General features: G+C 39.3%; 1 protein-coding gene across 1 annotated transcript in view; it reads left to right on the top strand.

Annotated features, from left to right (window-relative positions):
- MRTFB (myocardin related transcription factor B) overlaps positions 1–24,267 on the top strand; it is a 181,539-nt gene that overhangs the window by 4,676 nt on the left and 152,596 nt on the right. Inside the window, exon 2 of the mRNA XM_080830358.1 lies at positions 3,490–3,554. The gene's annotated coding sequence lies outside the window, so the exon portion shown is untranslated. The remainder of the gene's footprint in view (positions 1–3,489; positions 3,555–24,267) is intronic.

Below are 24,267 nucleotides of genomic sequence, written 5' to 3'. Positions count from 1 at the left end.
CTCAAATAAATAAATCTGTAAAAAAAAAAAATTGCTTGTCAATATCTAATTTCAGAGAAAATTCTCTTTTAATGTTCATTGGATTTTGACTCTGGCTTATGAGTAGTTCTCTTCTTTCTGTGAGTTACACTTTCAGCACTTTAAAGTTGTTTTTGTGTAGGTAAAATATTCATGTTCAAAAATTAAAACAGCTTATTTTGAAGAGTCTAATTTCCAGCTCTGTTGTAGTCTAACCTGTCCCCTTTCCTCATAAATATCCTCTTTTATTTGTTTCCTTTTTTTTTTTTAAGATTTTATTTATTTATTTGATAGAGACAGCACGAGAGGGAACACAAGCCCAGGGACAGGGAAAGGGAGAAGCAGGCTCCCGGCTGAGCAGGGAGCCCAGTACGGGGTCAGTCCCAGGACTCTGGGATCGTGACCTGAGCCGAAGGCAGACGCTTGACCTACTGAGCCACCCAGGCACCCCTGTTTGTTTCCTTATAGATGTTCCTTTGTGTAGACACAAGCTGATACCTGTAGAGTATATATACTTACTTCTTTGTATATAAAATAAAGCACACCATGTAAATTATTCTGTCCCTTGCTTTTTGGTTAGTTAATATACCTTTGGAATCTTTCCATATTAGTGTGTAGAAAACACTAGTTAACAGCTTCAGAATATTCCACTGTATGCCCATGCCCTAGTTTATTGAACTAACCCCCATTGATGCATATTTGAATTTTCTCCAGTCTCTTAACAATCACAGACAGTGTCCTGGTAGATACACCTGTACAGATCTCATTTCATAAATCTGAGGTGTATCTGTGGGATATTTTTTCACAAGTGGGATTGCTGGGTCATTGAGCAATGTGTTTATAATTTTGTTAAATTCTGCCCTTCTTGAGGGTTATGTCATTTTGAACTCCTGCAAGTAATGCATCAGGGTACCTGTTTCTCCATAGCCTCTCCAACAGTGTTTTCCAACCTTTAGATTTGTATTATTCTGATAGTGAAAAATGGTAACAGTGTAGTTTTAATATGCATTAGTTTGATATGAAGGAGGCTGAGCATCTTTTCATATGCTTGTAGGTGATTTGTGTTTCTATGAACTGTCTGTCCATACCCTTTGTAATTTTTCATTTGGATTGCTTTTCTCTTATCAATTGCTAGGAATGTATAAATTAGAGCAATTAATCCTTTAGGATGTGAGTTGCAATTTCCCTTAGTTTGTTATTTGTTTTTAAATTTACTTTCATGTATTTTGGTACAGAGAAAGCTTAAAAGATTTTTCTTTAGATTTTAGATAGTTAATTTATGTGTCTGGATTTTGAGTCACAGAAAGGCCTCCAATAGTTTGAAATTTGTTCAAGTTCTTCTTCAGTACTTTTGTGGTTTCACAAGCAGTATCTGTCTCCTTGTGCAGCTTGTGTGCCCTGTAGCGTGGGTCTTGATACACTTAAATCTTTGATATATTTGGGATTTTTTCTGGTGTTCGAGGATAGTATATAGATTGCACTTTATCTTTTTCTGTGTAGCTGCCAGTTATCGTTACCATTTGTTTCAGAATGCGGTACACCTTGATTGTATTCAGAACTTCCAGGTGTATTGGGGCATATCTCTGAACTTCCTGTTCTGTTCCATTAGTCTTTCTAGTCATACACCAGTACGCGGTATTGGTTTTACAAACTATTTTACTTTCCCCCGTTGCCCTTCATTTTCCTGGCAACTTTTCCTTGTTTATTTTTCCATGTGAACTTATAATCATTTTGTCTAGTTCCAGAAAAGAGACACTTTAAAACTTGAGATCATGTTAAAATTATAAACTAATTTTACAGATAATTCATGTCTTTCTGATATTTTCCTATCCAAGAACATTGTGTATTTTTTCACTGGTTTGAGTCTACTCTTGAATCCTTTTGGAACATTTCAAAGTTTGTCTTACATAGGTTTTGCCAATTTTTTGTTAAATTTTTTGTACGTAGTTTATCTTTTTTGTTGCTTTTGTGAGATCTTCTCTTTATCGTCTCTAAGTGGTTCTGATTGTGTGCATGAAGGCTGTTTTTCTGGGTAAGCACAGAAATTGACAGACCCTGAAGTTATAAGTAGTTTTCAACCGACTTTAAATTCTGCCAAATCCCTTATGCATTTTTGCCTAAGAGAAAGAAAGCTTTGGGAGTCAGACCTGCAGTTTAAATCTGTGTCTGTGTTTATTAGCTCTGTGGTCTTCAGAGATCCCGTTTGACTTCTCTGAGCCTCAGTTCCCTCCCCTGTGAAAGGAACAGTTCTGTCCATATCAGAACGTCGGAGGAATTAAAGAAGAACATGTGAAACTCATCACTTAGTGCTGCTTCTGCCACCAGCGCCCATGCAGGTTGAGGCTCCTGGGCTTTTTTTCTTCTTTTTCTACTCTTACCCCTGTCACCTTTGAAAGAGGAAAGAAGAAACCATGAAGAAAAACAGTAAGGTATTAGACTTGAAGTTAAAAGTAAGCTGGAATTCCATTTGAACAAGGTAGTCAGTGTGCTTGAGATCATGGAGCAGACTTGGGGGGCACTTGAGGACCCTCCTGCTTCCTGGCCTCGCTACTCATTGCCAGTCAGATGCATCCCGACAACAAGGCTGCTTAGCATTCCCTTAAGGCCCTGTGTTTCCTGTAATGCCGTGCCTTCCACCCAGAATGTTCTGCTGCCTCATTCCGCAGGTTCGGATGCATACTGCCCCGCACCATGGAGGAGCAGTATCTGTCTCCTTGTGCAGCTTGTGTGCCCTGTGGTGTGGGTCTTGATAGACTGGAAACTGAGGAGAGAAACCGTATCTGTCCGCCCATCAAAAATGCCCAGGAGGGGAGCCTGGTTGGCTCGGTTAAGCGTTTGCCTTGGGCTCGGGTCATGATCTCAGGGTCCCCCCCCATTGGGCTCCTTGCTCTGTGGGGACCCTGCTTCTCCCTCTCCCTCTGCTGCACTCCTGCTTGTGCTCTCTTACTCCTCTCTCCCTCTCAAATAAATAAATAAAATCTTTTTAAAAAAAAGTGCCCAGCAAAAGACCTGGCAAAGGATATCTACTCCGGTATTTGTTAAATAAATGAACGAATAACTGACTTTGATCTTTAGCCATATATCATGTATCTGGGTAACTCTTATCTACTGTAAGCCCCTAGAGGACAAGGATTATGTCATTTCTCAGTAATAACAATGATAACAATGATGGCGGTGGTGAGAGGCAAGTAGACTTCTTATGTAAAAGCATATATTAATAAAAATAAAAACTAACATTTATTTTTGTTGAATGGGGTGCCTACAGGTTCTTGAACAATTTAGGAAACGTTATTTGATTACACTTACAACTTCCCCGTTCCCTTCCCACCCATCCCTTTTTAGTAGCTTCTGTTTTGCTCTTTCCAATTTATCTTGAACTTCACGCTCTCCAGGAGGCTATCTCTGACCATCCCCGCCAGGCATATAGTAGGTATTCAGTAAAAAGTAATTTTTATTTTTTTCCCCCCTCAGGTTCACAGTAAAGGTGCTAAGAAAGAGAATGTAAGACAGGAAGATAATTAAATATTTTTACTGAGGTAAGTTTTTTATGATTTTTTTTTTTTTTTTTGAGAACCCTCTCCCCACCGCTCACTGTTGTGAAAATTCTTCTAGATTGTCCTAGGAGTATATTAAGTTCATGGAACCTGGGGTTCTTAAGGTGGATGCCAGGAACATGGGTTTTTTTGAACAAGGTTATTTGGCTTTCTTTACTTTTTTGAATCTAATCTTTAAATTCCCATGACTTCATTGTCTTAAAGTTTGGTATTGAGAAGGGGATCCCAGCAGGTGGAAAGCCATGAGCTACTTGGTGGTTATATATACTTACAACATTTGGTGAAAATGTTGTTTTTAAAAACAGGGAACTGAAGGGATTTGAAGGCCTTTTTGGTGAGATGACAACACTAGTTTCTTTAAATGAGATATGTTGTATTTTCTTACTATAACAGAAAGATCTTACATCAATATAAAACAACATGATGACACAAGTAAACACCTAACTCCTCTCACCCAGAAATGACTACCATTTATATTTTGGTGAACATACTTTGAGAAATGTATGTATGGATATAGAAGTATTCATATACAAATCATTAAATAGTTGGTTTACACTACATATGGTAGTCTTTTAATGCAACAGTGTATTTTGTCTATCTCTACACGTGCATTGTAAAAGGACTGTGTAACTACATATGGTGATTTTACTGACTCTTGTATATTTCATGGTTTGGAGGCACCTTGGTTTATTTAATCATTCCTTTGATGACCATGTAGATTGTTTCTAGTGGATAATGGCGTGTTGATTAAACCTGGACTCACACCATTGTATACTTGTTCATTTATCTTCCTAGATGTATGACTGCAGAGTCAAAGATGTTGCACATTTTAAATGTGGATACATATGTTTAAATTGCCCTCTGTAAAGACTACCAGTTTATCACCACCACCTCCCCCAGAGTTGATGAGAGTCCTGTGTTCCATACCCCTGCCCCATGAAGTTTTGTTAATCTTTAATCTTTGCCCATCCAATAGGAGAAAAAAAAAAGGCATCTTTGAGATAACAAGGCTTTTGACTGAAATAAGCCTTTTATGTTTTCAAAGACCCTTTTCATTTGGTATTCTTACTTACATGAAGAATTTTCTGATTGAGAACATAACGTGTGATTCTCATGTGTAAGTGAGACATTCTCTTGGACTTTAATATGATGAAAATGTTGAAATATGTTGAGTCCTTTGTTTTTAGTTCTGTTGCCCGGATTACCTCATTATAAATACTTTTAAATTATTGGCAACGAACTAATTGTTTTGGATACCGAAGGTTTTCCTCTGTGGGGAGCAGTACTCTTGTTTTTTATTCATTTATGGTGGAGCTTGAAGATGCTTTAAAAAACTAACTTGTTAACATCTTTCGAGCATGGATCCCAACTGCCGAATAGCATAGAGAATGGGATTCACAAATTTGGATGACAATGAAATACCCTTTTTTTTTTTTTTTTTAAAGATCTTATTTATTTATTTATTTGACAGACAGAGATCACAAGTAGGCAGAGAGGCAGGCAGAGAGAGAGAGAGGAGGATGCAGGCTTCCTGCTAAGCAGAGAGCCCGACGCGGGGCTCGATCCCAGGACCCTGGTATCATCACCTGAGCCGAAGGCAGAGGCTTTAACCCACTGAGCCACCCAGGCACCCCGACAGTGAAATACTTACTGAATTTGTCAGTTACGTGAATATGTATTTAAATGTAAACCTGTGATTACTGATGTTGAGTACCATCTGTCCCCAGAGTGTTCTACCAGTTTCTGATATGAATATGGACTCTAATTTTATGTTTGTTTAAGATTTTATTTCAATCAAATCAAAGTTACTTAAGGTCTCCCACAAAACAGACACCAACCATGTCGTTGTCCTGGTGTTTGTCCTTTGACTTAATAAAAAGCCAACTAAAATTTATCATTTTATCCTATGTATAAAATGCATCTTCTTATAATATAGATTGTGTTTCATGTGGGTGCTTTTCTTTTCATTCCAAGTTAACATTGTTGAGGGTGGGACCAAGTACGCTTTATCGATCCATCCAGCACCTAGTGTGACACCTGGCATGTACATGGCAGACTTTCAAATTGTTTTGGAAGGAATTAGTGATTGGTATATATTGGTATTGTTAAGTTAGAACTAAGATGTAAGTGAGACGTGCCTTAAATTTTCATTAAGAAATTTAATTTGTTAGAGAAGAAAACTAGTATCCATGACTCTTAAATGCACCTAAATCTAGACATACATAATTGCAGTGACACATGCTACGGTAACATTTTATTTGGATTATTGATTTAGACTGTATCTCATTTATTTTCAGAATCACATGTACTGCAGTGATTTAAATCTGCTTTGTTTTTTATTGTTGCTATTAAGGGCAAAGTAAGTATCTCAGTAAAATACTACATCTTAATTCAGGAGTCCTAGGATATTTGGTATTATAGACCTGGGAATATTTTTCAGTTCTGTTATTTGAAGACAAGAATAAAGTACATACCCCAAGTTTTAAATTATAATGGAGTGAAATTGAGTTATATTTTTATTGTGTGGTTCAGCATTTATTAAAAATAGAAGTAGAGAAATAGATTGCCAGCCATTGAGAAGAATGTATAAATCTTTGTCCAGTATCCTGCCTTTTAAGCTTTTCTGACTCCTAAACCAGTTTTTCACAGCCAAAGTAAACAGAGCACATGGAACAAGCGCTTAATAGATTTAAGCAATGTTGTAGGCTTTTGTTTCATACGTTTTGTTTCCACTGGAATATGGGATTCTAAAGAATGCATGAGCTAGTTTTAATTAGTATTTTAGCAGCCGTTATTTGCATAAAAATTTTTAAAAATTGATTAAATAATCCCCTAGCAATTTTCATTTGGACTTTAATTTCCATAGCAACGCCTTACTAAATAAATAGTCCAAAGTTAAATCTAGGCAGACCTAAAAGAAAATTATTGAGTCTTCATTAGTGGGCTCTAAATTAATGAGATTCCTGGACTTTTCCCTTGGATATTCTGTGGGTAATGGTATAACCTTGTATTTGTTTTCTAGAATAACCAAAGTTCTGGGTTCTTGAAACTCTTTTCTGTGGTAATATAGGAATTTGCTTATATGGTAGCTTTCATTTTACTGATGAGTTAATTTCTTTAATCGCATGTTTTGAAACCCTAATTCTAAAAATATTCTTGAAAAGTAAGGAATTACTAGTAGTGGTTAAACCAAAGTCTTAATTAAAATTAAGACTTTATCCTTTATTTCTCCTCTTAACTGCAGCATTTGTAAAAAATTGTTGTAAGAATTGTTATTTAAACAGATTTTAAGACATTCTTACGTATGGGTTGGATTTTGTGCATTTGTAATGATTTCTTCCTATTTTAGGCATAAAGCTTAAAGTTTAGACTGGCAGTATATGTGGTTATTTGATTGGGAAGTTGGAAAGAGGAGAAGCTCTGTCTTCATATCCAGAATTTGTGGTGGTAGAATACACAGATGAAATGGTTTCATGATCAGGGTGAGAGTATGGAACTGCAGGGGGAGTGGAAAGACATTTATAAGTGCGTGTATACAGCTGAGATGCCCAGGAAGCACCCCAGGCTGACTTCTGCAGTGTGCATACCTGAGCTGGTGTCGCACAAAGGCATTATTATTACCTCTGTGAGGTGAAGAGGGGTGGAGAGCAGTAGCCTTGGGGCTCAAGTTCCAAAGTGAGCATAGGGCTCAGAGAAACTCCCTAGGGAAATCTCCAGCCTCTGACTGCTGCATCCCCCTTGAGAAATTTCCTTGCTTGCTGACCCTGCAAGCTTTGCCTCGTGGTGGGTGTGATAGAAATTTGTCTGGAGCTGGGCGGAGGGAGTCTGACTGTTGTCTGTTACTGCAGTGTCCAGATGCCCTCTTTAAATAGACTTCCAACATGGGAGTATGGCTGATCACATCATAGCGGTGTGATGATAAATATGGGGGTTCCATGCAACCTTGGCCTGCGTGCCCGTTTGGTTTGTTCAGGGAGGAGACCCAGGTCATGGTGAGGATTGTGTTTGTGTATGTTAAACCTAGTAAGTTTTGTTTTAAATAGATTTCAGTCTCTCCTAATGTGACAAAGTTTTTCAGTATGAATGTTCTAGCAGCCGTCACTCAAACATTAATTGCTGTCAGTGGCAAAGGATATCCTCCTACATCTTTTCTGGAGTGCTTGAAACCATCCCACTTCCTTTTTCTTTTACCTTAAGAACTGATTACTGACACTTGGGAATTATAATCAGATTGCATCAGTCTTTGCAGAAAGGTTACCAATTATTGCACTGAAAAATAGGCATTTCTCTCTGATAGTAAGTGTTTCTCTTGGTGTGTCTGAGTTCAGTACTTTTAAATACCTTTTAGGTGAATGAATGCTTTGTGTCATGCCCTGATTTAATACATTTAAAACAGACTTTATTGATGGCTTTCTTACTTTCAGTTCTATGGGAGGAGGTAATTTATTTAATATGAAATCTTCATAGGATCTTTTGGTTGCTTAGATGTCCTCGGGGTAGAAAAAGGAGGGCTGATGTCAATTACTTACACTCTGATACCAGCTCTAAAATGGGCATTTGCTGTGCAGAGTTGAGAGCGGTGGCGATTTGCATCTTGAGCAGTTGGCATTCCCTCATTTTGTCCTTATAACACTCGGAGGATAGATGTAATCACCCAGTTTTAGAGCATAAAATGCCTTAGGAAAGTTGTCCTTGGGTGCTCAGCTAGTGTGTTAAGAACCAAACCTAAGCAAGGACTCGAATTCCTATCTGGCTCCAAAGTCTGTACTCTCTTCTTACAAACACCAACAGAGAAGGGGGTCTCGGAGTTGGTCCATGTTTCATCATTGTAGATACTTAAATGTCCCACAGAGTGCAGTCCAAGCCACTTTATGACTACCGTCAGCGTCCTTCTCACCACCCTCTTATTTCTAATGTTCTTCAGCATCCACTGATGAAGTGAGAAGCCTGCCAGGGTGTCTGGCTCACGGTGTTCAATACAACATAGGCTTGTTTAATTTAACAGTGCTCAGAGATGAAAGGTTCATGACGGCCAAGTACAAACAGACCTTCTGTGGGATGTTAATTTTGTTACAGGAGGGAATGCTTGTTTTTCATTTTTTCATGAGTCAAAAAGGACTTTGACTTGTTTAAATCTGTGTAATCAAAGGGAAGCGAGCAGTGCTGCTAAAAATTTTTTTTTTTTTTTTTTTGGTTCAGTCTTCGGTTAATTCCATTTCATACCTGCCAGTGAATTGCAAATCGTGTGTTCTTTTGTTCTTTGCTCTTTTTACTTTGGATTGGATTTTATGGTTGGTCGCTGTGGGGATTTAGTGGTAGGAAAATAAATCATTTCCTCCTCTGAACAGATTGTGTGTCTTTTACAACAGGTTATCCTGCAGCAGGCAGAGCCATTCGGTAAGGCCCCTGCACAGAGGTGTCGCTGTAGGAATTCGTGCCCTTTTTTTTTTTTTTTTAAATAATAGCTCTACTGAGATATAATTCACATACTGTAAATTTCAGCTCATATGTGTAAAGCGCACAATTTAATGGACTCTAGTATCTTCAGAGCTGTGCACCAAACCTCCCTACCTAATTCCAGAATACTCTGATCCCCGCAGAAAGAATGCCTGTCCCCATTAGCAGTCTCTCTTCATTCTTCTCTCCCACCAGCCCCTGGCAACCACTAAGCTGCTTTCTGTGTCTGTGAATTTGCCTGGTCGGGATATGCCACATGAATGGAGTCCTACAGCATGTGGCCTTTCGTGTCCGGCTTCTTTCACTTTGCATGTTTTTGAGGCTCATCTATGCTCTAGCATGCCTCAGAATTTCATTCTTTTCTGTGGCTAAGTAATATTCTATTGGCTGCATTTGCCGTATTTTGTTTATTCATCCGTTGATGGACATTTGGGTGTTTTCCATGTTTTGGCTATTGTGAATAATACCGCTGTGACCATCCAGGTACAGGTTTTTGGGCAGACTTGTCTTGGATGCAGACCTGGGAGTAGAGTTGCTGGGTCTTATGGTAACTCTGTGTTTAGCTTTTTTCCAAACTCTCTTCCAAAGTGGCTATCCCATTTTATGTTCTCATCAGCAATATTGAAGGATTCCAGTTTCTTCACACTCTGCCCAGTGCTTGTTGTTTTCTGTTGTTGTTTTCATAGTAGCCATCCCAGTGAGTGTGAAGTGGTATTTTTCCTCTGGTCCTGATTTGCATTGCCCTAATGACTCATGGTGCTGAACATCTTTCATGTGCTTGTTGGCCATTCGTGTATCTTTCTTGAGAGAAATACCTATTCAAATTCTTTTTCCATTTGAAACATTAGATTGTCTTTTACATATTCTGGATACACACATCACATACCCATATCCTTATCAAAATACAAATGGTCCAGTTTTCCTCCCATCTTGTAGATTGTCTTTTCACTTTCTTGTTGTTCTTTGAGGCCAAAGATTTTAAATTTTGATTAAATCCAGTTTATTTTTTTGTTGCTTGTGTGGTCTTCTCTCTGAAGTTTTTTTTTATTAATTTAAAAAATCGTAACTTATTTCTAGGCATCTCCCATGTAAGAAATTGGTGCAAAATGGTCAGCTGGTTAACTATGCAGTGGGTTAGAGGCATTAAACATCTTTTGTGTTTTCAGGTATTCTCATTAATTCAGCATGAAGAAGAAGTTTCTTAACACACAAGAAGTTTCTTAACCTAAGACACAAATTCCCCCAACCCCGCTTTTAATTAGAAAGTTGCCTTTCAGCATTCTGCATCCTCAGAATGCGTGCATCATTCTTTGAACATTTACAAGTGTTTCACATGCACTGAGCACTTCACGGGACCCAGGGAGCCAGAGGGTGTGGAACGGGACTCTGTCCGCAAGGAACGAGAGCACAGGTGCTATGTGAGGAGTGTCCACAGAGGACAGTGGAGAGATGCAGAAAGGAGAAGGGAGGACTCCTCTTGATCTGGGTGAGAGCACCTCATGGAGGAGGAGACACTTGTGCTTTGTCCACAGAGACCGTTAGGCGATCAGGACTTCCTGGCTCCTTGCTGCTGTATATATCGTGTGCCCTAACACCGGGTATAGGCTAGCAGTCACAGTTAGGATTATTTGTAGCATGAAGTACAGATGGAGATGTGATCGCTTGATGCCGAGAAGTGAGCCTAAACAAAACCACGTGTCTTGAATTTCTTCAGGTTTCCAAGGTTTTCAGAAAGGAAACTATCCTCCTTACTAATTAGTTTAGCATGATGGATGTGTGTGTGTATGTGTCTTTCTCTGTCTGTCTGTCTGAGCTGGAACCCATGAAATTCCATGTGATCAGGACATAAAATATGGGGCAGGGAGAAGCAGTTGCTTGGCTGGAGAGGAAGAGTGATTATAGAGAGTTGGATATGTCCTGTTGAAGAATTTAGATTTTGTCCATATCGAGGAGAGCCATTGAATCGTCCAGCATGGGGAGGGTGGTATGGTCACTCTGGAGACTGTATTGGGGGTGCTGGATGCATGGGACAGGATGGGGACTGAAGACCCATTACGCTGTTCAGTGGATCCAGGTGGGAGTTGATGAAGACCTGAACTAGAGCATTTGTAGCAGAATTTGGGTAGGTCATGGGCTGGAAAGGTTTAGGAGCTGTTAGGAATCCTGGCTTCAGGTAACAGAAACCCAGCTGAAACATTAAGTCACAAGGGGGATTAAGTGGGAGGTTCCTGGAGAAGGTCCAAAAGGAATGAAATGCTGCAGAAACCAGGACAAGCTCCGGGGCCTGAAGGGAGAGATACTCCTTATAACACAGACTCTTGATCCTATGTCTGCTGCCTCCGATTTCTCCACAGGACAGGGGCTCTCTTCATACTCTTCAACCAAGGAAGAAAGAGTTTCTCCCTCTAGCTTTAGTTTTCAGAAATCCCAGGGGCTCTCTTGGCCTTGAGTTTTATGTCTTTATTGGAAAGGGTCTCTGTTGGAATTTTCTACCGCCACCACTTTGGCAGTTCCCAGAAGTAGGGAAGGGTCATTCTGGGCCGAACCATGCCCATCTACTCTGGGAATACAGGCGGGACGCAGAGATTGAGGAGATCTGAGGAGGAAGGGAAGGTCAGGAATGCCTCCCAAGTTTGTGGCTTTGGTAACCTGTGATGGCAACTTTTCCGTCCAAGAATAAGGGCTCAGAGGGCAAGCAGACCAGAGAGCAGTGAGTAAACTGAGTTCATTTTTAGACTAGCTTAGACTGGCACATGGGGCTTATCACAATTTGTGTATTATGTATTTTTATGATTGTTTCATTGGTTTGGCTTTCTTCACCATTAGAAGCCCCAGAAGACAGGACTGTCTTCTTTGCTGTGAATCTCCAGAGCCTCCCATAATGTACTTGGCATGGAGTAGGTATTGAGTAAATACCTACACAAATGAATAAATTCAGATGAACATGTCCAGCAGGCAACTGGATAGACAGTTTGGGTCTCAGATGAGGACTGGAAATAGAGATTTGGGGGTATCAGTGTACGGCTAGATGGTTGACAAGCCTTGAGAGTTACCCTTATTGGCTAAGATATTTTTATGAAATTTCAGATACTATATAGACCTGTAATTTTCATGTCCCTGTGATAAAATTATGCTCTTTTTTCCCTTTGCCCTGCTTGATATTTAATGTCAGTGATTTCTACTGATAATCCTACCAATGATTTTTTTTTTAAATTCTATGCCAGGTTAGAATTAGGGTTTGTGATAGATTGGGAAATAAAGGTGATAAAGACAGAGATTCTATTTCCTTTTAAGAGTAACTGACTCATAGGATGAAACCTTGGATAGGATTTCAGATCACTCCTGTAAACTCTCAAAAAAGATGTTTATAAAACACTTGGAACAATACAGATTGTACTAAGAAAATGTGCTTTGATCAACTCTGGAGATACAAAGCAGGGAGCTTAATAACTCAAGTCTTCTTTGTGAATGGAAAGGACTGGAAGTTCACCTTAAAAGTAAGAAGTCAGTTCACATCAAGACTTTAAATTTTACATTGCGGATAGCAGATGTTAACTTAGTTTCATCTTTTGTACAAAAAGAAAATGAATTGCAGATTTCAGATCTTGGCATCTTGAAATCGGACTCCTGATTCCTATCTCTTAATAACCATTGGAACACTAGTTTAAAAATGGAATTTGACTTTGGTTTTTTACCCTTTAATTTTGAGGTGAGTGTGCTTCCAGCTCTGTCTTCCCTCTATATTCAGGAAAACCACACCACTGGTAGTTTGAATATGCCATAATTTTTATTATTTAAATATTAGAAACACACAGTCATGTTTATATAAAGTAGTAATACTATATTCACACTGGGGAGATGGTTTGTTTCATTTTAAGGCATAACTACAATTGCCTTACTTTTTAGGCTGAACACCCTCCTCTTAACCACTCTGCCATGTATCAAGATACTGTATTAGTGTTTCTATTGCCTAGATTCTTCTCTCCACTCTCACCCCCTATAGTAGAGATAGGAACATTTTTACTTATTTAATTTTCCACCAAAGAACTTTCACTAAATTTGCCTGACTATGAATGTAGGCCAGTGTCTTCTAACAAGTTGTAATTTGCTAGAGCATTTCTAAGATCCCAAATTGAGTAGCTTATAGCATCTCCGTTTTTAAAAATTACTGAAATATATATATCTTAAAAATACACTTCAGATACATTTCTTTTGGTTTATAGATTAGCGCTTATTCTTTCAGATAGAGTTTCAACAAATACCTAAAATGCTAAGACTTTGTATATTCTGAATTTTACCAAATTTACTCAAAGAGTGGAAAAGTATACATTTGGGATTTTAATGACAATGAGATCAGTATTATGGGTTTGATTTCCTGCATAAGTTAAGTTACTAACTGCACTGAAAATTATTAAGTACATGCAAAAATCTCTGTCTTGAGAACCTAGGCCCCTGCCAATTGTATCCCTTTTGAAATCAGTTTATGGGGCCAAAATAAAAGAATGTCGATTTCTGGAGGTACCCCTTGTCAGCTCCTGAAAAAAACAGTTAAACTGCATGTGATACAGTATAGTGTATTCTATATTCTGAAATAATTTTATTCTTTAAGAGGTAGTTAGCTTCATTATTTACTAGTTAATTCTTCAGAGGTAGCATCATTCAAAATAGAAAAGTTCACAGTGTGGGGGTCCAGCAGGTTAGAGGCAGCTCTTACAGACAGTGGGAAACACGTGGTACCACAGGTAGAGCCTGCGTCCCCCCTGCACTTGATCTCTGGGCTGGTCAGGGTCCTTCCTCCGATGCCTCACCTAAGATGACACGATCATTTTCCTAGACATGGGATTTCCACTCATTTAATTTTGGATTTTCTGATGACTGATGAGTATAATTCAAATAGTAGCATTAAATAATGGGGAGGGGGGGTGTCTATCTATCTGTCCCTACCTAGATTTAGTCTAATTAGGGGAAGAATTTGTCTGAGTTATGGAAAGTATATAACAATTGAAATGCACTTCTGAGTAAGTGTGTTTAGAATTTAGGCTAATATGTTGCCTGGCGGCTACAAAGAATTTGGTAAGTGTTTGTAAGTAATTTACATGTATTCTGTAGGTAAAGAGACGTTCCCAGTGTGCTTCAGTTGTAGTGTCTGTAGTTGAAGTAGCTGAGAGATCTTGTTTATTACGTTCTCTACTGAATAGTCTTTCTTAATTGACAAAGAAAATGCAGAAGCTGTTCAACCTGTTCTTGCTCCTATGATAGTGAAGTCTAAATTTAAGTGAGTTTTACTCTACATCTTAAAGATAGCAAAGTAGTGTTCGGAAATTCCCTAAGGGTGAGAGTGTGTGTTCTGTAGACTTGTCTTAGGCATGTGTTATCCGCGAAACCCCAGGAGTGTATACAATAGTTTATTTTCCAAGGGCTGTGGAAGGCCAGACTAGTAGTGCCTCCCGGGGGCTCCAGGCTTACCATTTGAAACCACGATTCTCTGTCGTCATGAATGAAATGTCAAATCCTGGGAGGAATGAAGAATGAATTACTCACTTATGTATCTCATTGGTTATAATTTCCTACTGTATTATTTGCTCATATGATAAACACTGGTAGGATTTTAAATCAGAATTGTTTTCAGCGCTCGACACGTGGTCAGGAGCAGTCATCATGCTGCTCGTCAGGCTACACCGTAGTTCTGAAAACAGTCTTCTCCCACAGAAGAGACCTCGCCTGACTTTGTGAGACTATGGTCCCCAGGGGTACTGAGAGCCAAAGCATGGAAGACAAATTGTTATGCACACCTAGTCCTGCCGCAACCTTGTTTCTCTTCTTTGTTAAGGCATCGTGTCCAACTAACCCCACTGATAATCAAGAAACCCCTGGTGCTCTTGGTTAGATGAGTCCACATTCTCAGGCTACTGTGGTCCCACTCAAGGCCTGACTTGGGAGACTGGCTGTTGATGGCTTCAGGGTTTCCTTTGCGCTATTACTAATGGGAAAGCACAGTGTGACCTTGGGCAGGTTGCAGGTTGTTAAAAGTCCTGCATACTCTGCCTCACTGTAAAAGACACCATCAGAGCATTGTTGTGAGGGGGAGGGGAAGTGTTGCACGTACGTGTTAGCACGGCACCTGGCACATTAGAGATTGCCAGTAGACGTTAGGCTGTGGGACAGCATTTTCCTCCAAAAGGAAATGTAAAAAAGGAAATGTAGGGCAATAATTGATGGTAGAGATACCTTGAAATAACACAGATTTGGGTGTCCAGCAGGTACCCTTTGCACATTTTAATGGAAGTAACTACTGCAGGGCATTCATGTTAACACCTGGCAGTGGAGGATATCTCCTTTTTGATACTTACCATTTTACCTAAAACAGGATCTTTTTTTTTTTTTTTAAACTCTGAAAAAAAACAGAAGGTAAAATAACTGAATACTGGTTTGGTTTTTTATCTTTTGTTTTAATGGTTATTGCTTCTCTATGGGGAATAAGAATATTTACAAATCATGCTTGCAGAACCTGTGGCCTGGAGTTGTAGAATATTTAGAAGATTAGCAGTGTTTAATGTGGATATAAATTTGGGTATGATGTGTTTAGAACATGTGACAAGGAATCATTATGTCAGTCAAAATTCACTAAAAGCTTATCGTTTAGTAAAATTATTCCTTTGAGAATATGAACATGACAGTTCGGAGGCAACCTGAAAATTTTGGGAACAGAATAACAGTTTCTAAGGGAATGTGAGGCACAATGTCATCAACAATTATCTCTAACAAGGGATATTCGTTAATTTTTACATCCATTTCATGATTTTATTCAATTTTTAAAAAGATTTTATTTATTTATTTGACAGCGATCACAAGTAGGGAGAGAGGCAGGCAGAGAGAGAGGGGCTGAAGCAGGCTCTGTGCTGAGCAGAGAGCCCAATTCGGGGCTCGATCCCAGGACCCTGGGATCATGACCTAAGTCAAAGGCAGAGGCTTTAACCCACTGAGCCGCCCAGGCGCCCTGAATTTATTCAGTTTTTTAATAGAAAAGAGAAGTATTGCAGGGGGAAAAAAAGAGAGTAAAGGTTTTCAAATGGATAGACCTGATCATCCAGCTGTAAATGAGCCTATATTTGTGGCAAGAGATGTGGATCTATTGAATTTTCTTTGTGAAAATAAGCTTCCATCTTCTATCAGATGTGATTACTATCCTTGGTCCGGGTAGCATAGAACTCTGTAAAATTGACAGTACAGAATACACGATGGCCCGGAGTGTGTGTTGTCTGTGGTACGAACAGAGAATTTACTTAGAGCTTCATTGTTGTTGTTGTTGTTGTTTATGTAAATCGCTTTGGATCCGTCTGCCTAAGTTTACTTAACTGTTATTGAAGAATAATTGACATACGATGTTATGTTGGTTTCAGGTGTTCAACAGTTCAGGGCGTCAGTGCTCACCCTGACAAGTATAATCACCACCATCTGTCTTCGTACACTGTTAGTACAGTGTTATTGACTCTATTCCCTACACTGCATTTTTTAATCTCCGTGACTTACTTATTTTATGTTTGGCAGTTTTAATCCCTTTTATCTATTTCACCCATCCTCCCATGCACCTCCCCTCTGGTAACCATCAGTTCTCTGGACTTAAGAGTCTGTTTTGTTCATTCATTTTTAGATTGCACATATAAGTGACGTTATTCGGCTTTTGTCTTTCTTGGTCTGCCTGAGTTTTTCACATCTTTTTATATTTCCAAGCTGGCGGGACCTCTTGTAGCTGACAGGCTCTGCTCTTGCAGCTGTGTATGGAGTACTTTTTGAGTCTTGTCCTGAATTCACTTAGGTTTCCAGAGATACCTTCATTCTGGAATTCTAAGCTGTCAGTGTATAATTCTTTAATCATCTTGTCAGTAGCGTTTATTATCTTGACTTGGTGTTAGAAGGATCTGCCTGTTTCCCCTGACGTTCTTTAGTTGTGTTATTTAAATGCAATGACTAAAAACTTACAGATTATTCCCAGACTAGATGCAGAATGGCTTTGTGTTTTGGTGATCATTCTGCATGAAATCTAATACTTAAAACAGTGCCAGACAGAGTACATGTGCAGTAAATGTTTATTGTATTAATGAATTGCTCTAGGGTGGCTCGTGGTCATAATAGTTTCAGTATTAGGTGACCAACATTCAGGACTGGTAGTTGAGCTAAACATTTAGGCTTCATTTGGAGCCAGAGAACAGACCGCTGTGCAATCTTGGGAGACCAGTTTGTTCACTTTTCTATCCAATAGTAATTTACTTTTACAGTGCTGTTTATGTAGAGGAAAGGTCAAAGGGAAAGGTGTATTTGAAGCAGTTACATCATTTGCTTTGCTACAATAAAAGATTTTTAGTATGTGGTGAAAAAAGGGACAATTTAAAAATGGACATTGTAAAGTTTAGGCAGTTACTTTTTTTCCAGCTTTATTGAGGCCTAATTGATACACAATAAATGGCACAGATTTAAATGGTAGAATGCCATCAGTTCTGGCACATATAGACATCTTTGAAACCATAGGCACAATAAAGATAATGGAAATATCCACTTTTTGTACCCTTCGGAACCCTGCCCTCACACCCTTTTGCCCCCTTCTCAACACAGCCACTGATCTGCTTTCTGACACTATAGATTAGTTTGCCTGTTGTAGGGTTTCACAGAAGTGGATTTTTAATAGTATGTACTTTTTTTTAGTGTGTTTCTTTTCACTCAGCGTAATCATGTTGAGATTCATTTATATCGTTGAATGTATCAAGAATTAATTCCTTTTTTACTGCTGAGAGGTATAGATATTCTGCAGTCTCGTCACTGTTGATGGCCATTTGGGTATTTCCAGTTTCCGGCTATTACAAATAAAACTGATCTGAACGTTCATATGCAGGTCTTTGTATGGACATATGCTTTCTTTCCCCTTAGGCAAATACCTAGGAGTGGGATGGCTGGATCCTATGGTAGGTGTATGTTTAACTTTTTAAAAATTGCCGAATTGTTTTTCATGCTGTGTCCTCTTACCTTCCCTACCAGCAGTGCGTGAGGGTTCCGGTTGCTCCACATCTCTGTCAGTAGTTGGTCCGCTCGGTCTTTTCAATTTCAGCCATTCTGATAAGCATGTTGTGGTTTCTTATTGTGCTCTTAATTGGCATATTCCAGGTGACTCATGTGCCGAGCATATTTTCATGTGCTCATTTGCCATTTTTCTGTGAAATGTCAAGCCTTTTACTCATTTATTGGATTATTTTCTTATTACTGAGTTTCAGGAGTTCTTTATATATCCTAGGTACAGATTCGTTTTCTGATATATGATCTGTGAATACTTTCTATCAGTCCGACTTGTCTCTTACTTCTCTTAACAGTGTCTTTCAAAGAGCAGACATTTTTAATTTTGGTAAAGTTCAGTTTATCAGTTTGTTCTTTTGTGGGTTATGCTTTTAGTTACCATATTTAAGAAATCTTTACCTTATCCTAGGTCGTCGAGATTATTTCCAATGTTTTCTTATAGGTGTTTTAGTTTTAGGTTTTACATTGAGATATATGACCCATTTTGACTTAATTTGCGCATGTGTCACAAGGTGTGGATCAGAGAGTTCATGCCTTTTGCATATGGATGTCTCTGTCTACTGAGTTACCTTTGTCAAAATCAGTCCGTATATGTGGATCAATCTGGGACCCTCTGTTTCAGTGATCTATTTATTTATCTTTATGCTAGTACCGTAGTCTCTTAATTACTGTAGCTCTATAATAAGTTTTGAAATTTGGTAGTGTTAGTCCTGCAAATTTGTTCTTTTTTTCAAAGTTGTTTTGGTTATTCCAGGTTTTTTGCATATCCCTATGAAGTTTAGAATCAGCTTATCAATTTTTACAGAATAGTCTGCTGAGATTTTGTTTGGGATTATATTGAATTGGTATTATCAATTTGAAGACAATTACTTCTTTATTTTTTCTTTTGAAAAGACTTTATTCATTTATTTGAGAGAGGGCACGAGCAGGAAGGCACAAGCAGGGGAAGCAACAGAGGGAGAGGTAGCCCCATGTGGGGCTGAACAGGGAGCCGCATTTGGGGCTCATTCCAGGACCCTGAGATCATGACCTGAGCCGAAGGCAGCCATTTAACTCACCGAGGCACCCACGCACCCCAGAGAGAATGACTTCTTAACAGTACTGAGTCTTCTAACCCATGAAGGTGTTATTTCTCTCTACTTATGTCTTTAATTTTTCTCAACAACATTTTTAAGTACAGAGTTTTGCACATCTTTTGTCAGATTATCCTTAAGGATTTCATATATTTTTGGTATTATTATAAGTGGTAGTCTTAAAAATTTCAATACAAAGTTGCTCATTACTAGGACAGAAATAATTCAGTAGATAGAAATAATTCAATAATTCAGAAATAATTCAATAATTCAGAAATAAAAAATTCAGTTTTGTATTTAAATCTTATATCCTACAACTTTGCTAAACTCACTAGTTCTAGTAGCTTTTTTGTGAAGTCCATTGGATTTTTCCACATAAATAGCAATATCACATTTAAATAGTTTTATTTCTTTTTTTCTAACATGAATGTCTGTTATTTCTTTTTCTTGCCTTATTGTACTAATCAGAACCTCTAGTATAATATTGGATAGAAGAGGTGAGAGTGGACATCCTTTGTCTTAGCAGTCATTCAGTCTTTTACCATTAATTGTGATGTTACTATTAATTTTTTGTGGGTCCCTTTATCGGGTTGAAGAAATTCTCTTTTGTCCTTAGTTTACTAAGATTTTTCTTCAAATTAGGAATAGATTTTAGATTTTGTTAGATACTTTTCTGCATTTATTGTTTTTATTTATTAGATCATATTGTTTTTATTTATTAGATTGTTAATATGGTAAATAACACTGAGCATACTTCAAATGGTAAATGAACCTTGTGTTCTTGAGATAAACCCCACTTGGTCATGAGGTATTATCTTTCTTAAGTATTATTGAATTTGGTTTGCAAAAATTTTGTTTAGAATTTTTAAGTGTGTGTTCCTGAGGGACAGAATAGCTTCTTTTAATGTCTCTGTCTAGTATCAGGTTAATGCTGGCCTCATAGCATAAGTTGGGAAGTGTTTCTTCCTGTTCAGTTTTCAGGAAGAATTTGTGTAGAATTGGTACTATTTTTTCCTTCATTTTTTGTTAGAATTCCCCAATAAGGCCACCTGGATCCATACTTTTCTTTGAGGGAAGATTTTAAATTACAAATTCAGTTTTTAAAATATATTTATGGCTATTCAGAGTATTTCTTTTTGAGTCAGTTTTGGTACTTTGAATCTTTCAAAGAATTCATCTATTTCATCTGCATTGTTGAATTCACTGCCATAAAGTTTTTCATCAGAGCACCTTATTATCTTTTTCGTATTTGTCGAATCTACGGTAATATCGCCTCTCTCGTTCCTGAGTCGGGTCATCTGTTTCTTCTCTCTTTTTTCCTGAGTAATCCAGTTAGAAGTTTATCGACTTTTTTTCTTACCCCCTCAAAGAACCAACTTTTGATGTCTTTCATTTTTTTCCCTTTTTTAATTTCATTGATTTTCTTCTCTGATCTTCGTTATTTCCTTTCTTCTGCTTACTTTCTCTGTGTGTAGTTTTAGTTATTTTTCCTTTTGTTAAATTTTTCTAATTTTATACGGTATGGTTCCATTAAGGCCTTCCTTTAAACTGTTTCCTCCTCAAGGCAAGTGAGGATACTGAGGCTTCGAGGGGTTAAGGGAGTCAGCAGTTAATACGAATAGCCTTTTCTCTGTTATCTTACAGTGTTATAAATGCTGTGACCGAAGCAAGTAAGAAAGAGTGCAAAGAGAGTTTAGCCTGTAAGGAGTGGGGTAAGAGGGCCTCTTTGGAGAATTTGATGACTGAGGGACCTTATTTTGTTGAAATCTAGGATCAATTTGCAACACCAAATCCAAAGTATTAGTTCCTAAAGTTGTATTACATTAGCTGCTGATCTCCCTTCTCGGTTGCTGTATTCTGAAAAATGAGTTAGAATATTCTTGGAGTAAGTCTGCCTCCAGTGAATGCTCCCTTGGATTTAATTGACAAACCTGCTTTTTGTTTCTGTTGAGATTGTTTGCAGTGGTCATGGTAACTACAGCTGTAACAGTAGTGACAGGCGTTGCTGACAGGATGACGGCTGAATAGGAGGAAAATCTGGGGGCGGAATGTGGGGGGATCGTGAAAAAGAATTACATCAGTATCTCGCTGCAAACAGTCTCAGTAAACAGTATTTCTCTAATTATTCCTTAACACATTAAAACTTTAAAAATATTTTTTTATCATTAAAAAGGCTTAATTCTGTAATTATTTTATCAATGGAGTGAAACCAGCAAAATGTAGTAGTAGTATCTTCTCAGTGTCCATATTAGAAGGTTGAGTTTCTCTCCAGTCCTGAATCAAGGTACTGTATTTGGGGATTTTGAAAAATATGTAACAGCTATTTGCTGGGGGGCACTGGTGTGGCTGGTGGTCAGCTGTAGGGAAGAAACAAGAGAGAAAGATTAAGTGGGATTAAGATTAAGTGGGATTAAGTGTCTAGTTTGTAATGGTGCCCAGACCAGAACCCAGACTTTTGAGTCAGAAAATCTGGATTCTAGTCCTGCCTCCCTCCTTGATACTCTGTAACTGGGAGCTTAGCCTGAAGAAACTTTTCCTCTGACTGTAGTTTAAATGAGAAAATATATGACTTATCACTTAATAAATGTTTAATACTATTTGACTGGGGAACCATTTTCCTTTTCTCAAGGACTTAAGGAAATAATTAAAGGGTCACATGCATGTGAGAATCTGCTTAACTTAGAATTTTTATTTCCCAAAGTGACTCTAACCTCATCCATGTCATCTGCTTTTAGGATCATACATTTTCCTAATTAAACAAATGCAACTGATTTTTCATGCATTTATAATGGCTTTCAAACCTGTTAGCTCTGTAGCTTTATTTGGTCTCAAACTTGTAACCAGGTGTCCAGCAAACAGTATGTGCGAAAGACAACTGATGCTGCTTTTCGCGTTACAAGTTTCCAGGTTTGTAAAACATTCCCACCGCATGGATATTTGCATCTGCCCTCTCCTGATAGGTACTCCGGTATGTGCATTTTCCTCTATTTGGGGGCTTTAGCTTTCAGGTTAAAAGAGAATAGTGAGGTGGAGACTGCAGGGTGATAAAAAGTCTTGGAGTAGAGAGATCATTTGCATATCAGCTCCCTCCACCTGGAATTGCCCCCCTCCTTCCTCTCCTCTCCCTGTCTTACTCTAAGAGTTAGCTCCTTTGCCAGTCCTCCTACTCAGTTGCATTAAAGAACCCCCCTCCGCCCCATAACACCTCGCCCTCATCTAATACTCTTCACCACGCTATGTTGTGACTCTTGTGTTTGCTAGTCTTCCTAACAAACCTTAAAGTCAGGGAATGGGTCTTATTCATCTCCGTATCCCAGCACCCAGCACGACTCTTGATTAAAAAGGTGCTCAGGGAAATCGTGTCGTATAGGAATCCTCGAGTGTGATGTCTCATGTTAGAGAGTAAGGAGATACTGCTTAGAGGGTACCCGGGTGGCTCAGTCAGTTAAGCATCCCACTATGGATTTCAGCTCAGGTGGTGACCTCAGGGTCATGAAATAGAGCGTGGGGTCTGTTTAGGGATTCTCTCTCTCTCCCCCTCTCTTGGCCCCTCCCACCCCGGCATGGGTGCCCCCCTCCCACCCAAAAAAGAAAAAAGAATATACTGTTTATCTAACAGAGGTGTTTGCTCTTGCATTTTCCAGCCTCACCTTGTGTTTCCTCTCCTCTCTTCCAGTCTCTCAATCTCTCTCTTTTCACTTAGGGAACGTTTGAGCTAGGAGAATGAGCTGAGGGCTTTTCTTTGTGTTATTGGCAGCCTTTGTGCTTATTAGGCGCACAGACTTTGGTGGCACCCTGGGATACTCCCTGGAGTCCCAGTTTCCCTGCCTCTGTCGGGACAGGGTCTTACCGTGAGGTAGCTACGCTTCCACGAGGCACATTAGGCCAGCTGGCGACAGATGCCACCCGCTCTTACGGCCTTCTCGAAGCCAGTCCAGCAGGACTGCTGTCAATGTGGGGCTGACGTGGAAATGACGGAAACTGAACGGGGAGCAGTTTTAAGGAGGCGACGGGGCCCTGCCTCCCCGTTCTGCTGTAGATGACGATGACGACGGAGCTAGGGGCCGCCTTGCCATCAGTCGGCAGTGCGTCCCCTCCCTGTGGGAGAAGCCCCACCGGGTTTCTGGACGCCCCGGCATACAGACTGTGGTTCGCTCCTGGAAGAAACGATCGTGAAACCACAGGGTGATGTAACATATGTATGAATGTGTAATCTACCTAGTTAATGGATGACTGTGTCTTTGCAGAGGGTGCTCTTGAACCAGAGTGGAAAAAATCTAGCAGAAGACAGACTGCAAATGAACTTCGACATGGTGTAGAGTAGAGAGCATTGAGGGATGAGCCCTGAGTCCAAGGTTAGCCGCAAAGCCTGAGCATTGTCTGTGTGTTCAGGTAGGAGCGGCCTCTAAAGGGTTCTGTTGTTTGAACGTCTGGGCCGAGCGTACGTTCTCATTCTTTTCACCATTGTTTGGAGTTTCTCGTAGCGGCTTCAGGAAGCCACGGGATGCGGTCTCCTAACTTAGTCCTGAAATTCATGCTCCTCAGCTGCTGCTCAGAAGTAGCAGAGACCGTGATGGCTGAAACTCACGAAGTGGACTGATGTCTGTATATTTTGCCCCTGGCAGGACAGCAGAGTGAATTTCTTGTCCGTTCATGTAGCTACATCTTGCCTTCTGAGTGTCTCCGTAAGTCTCAGGTTGTTGGAAGGCCTTGTTATCTAAGTTGTTGAGCTGTCACCTGTGAACCAGAGTGTCCCATTCATCGTAGAGAATCAGAAACCAAAGATGAGTATTGTTTCTGTTAATACAGTTATTTCCTGTCGTAAAATTTGACAAAGACAGGCTTTTAAACTGTGACAGGCTTTTAAACTTTGAAAGACACTAAATTTCGGGGGTGCCTCGGTGGCTCAGTGGGATAAAGCCTCTGCCTTCGGCTCAGGTCATGATGTCGGGGTCCTGGGATCGAGCCCCGCATGGGGCTCTCTGCTCAGCAGGGAGCCTGCTTCCTCCTCTCTCTCTGCCTGCCTTTCTGCCTGCCTCTCTGCCTACTTGTGATCTCTGTCTGTCCAATAAATAAATAAATAAAATCTTTAAAAAAAAAAA

Source organism: Martes martes (genome assembly GCF_963455335.1).
Source record: "Martes martes genome assembly, chromosome: 18".
Classification (NCBI taxonomy): Eukaryota; Metazoa; Chordata; class Mammalia; order Carnivora; family Mustelidae; genus Martes; species Martes martes.
Note: the sequence above shows the minus strand (reverse complement) of the source record. Positions and strands in the feature narration are given on the sequence as shown.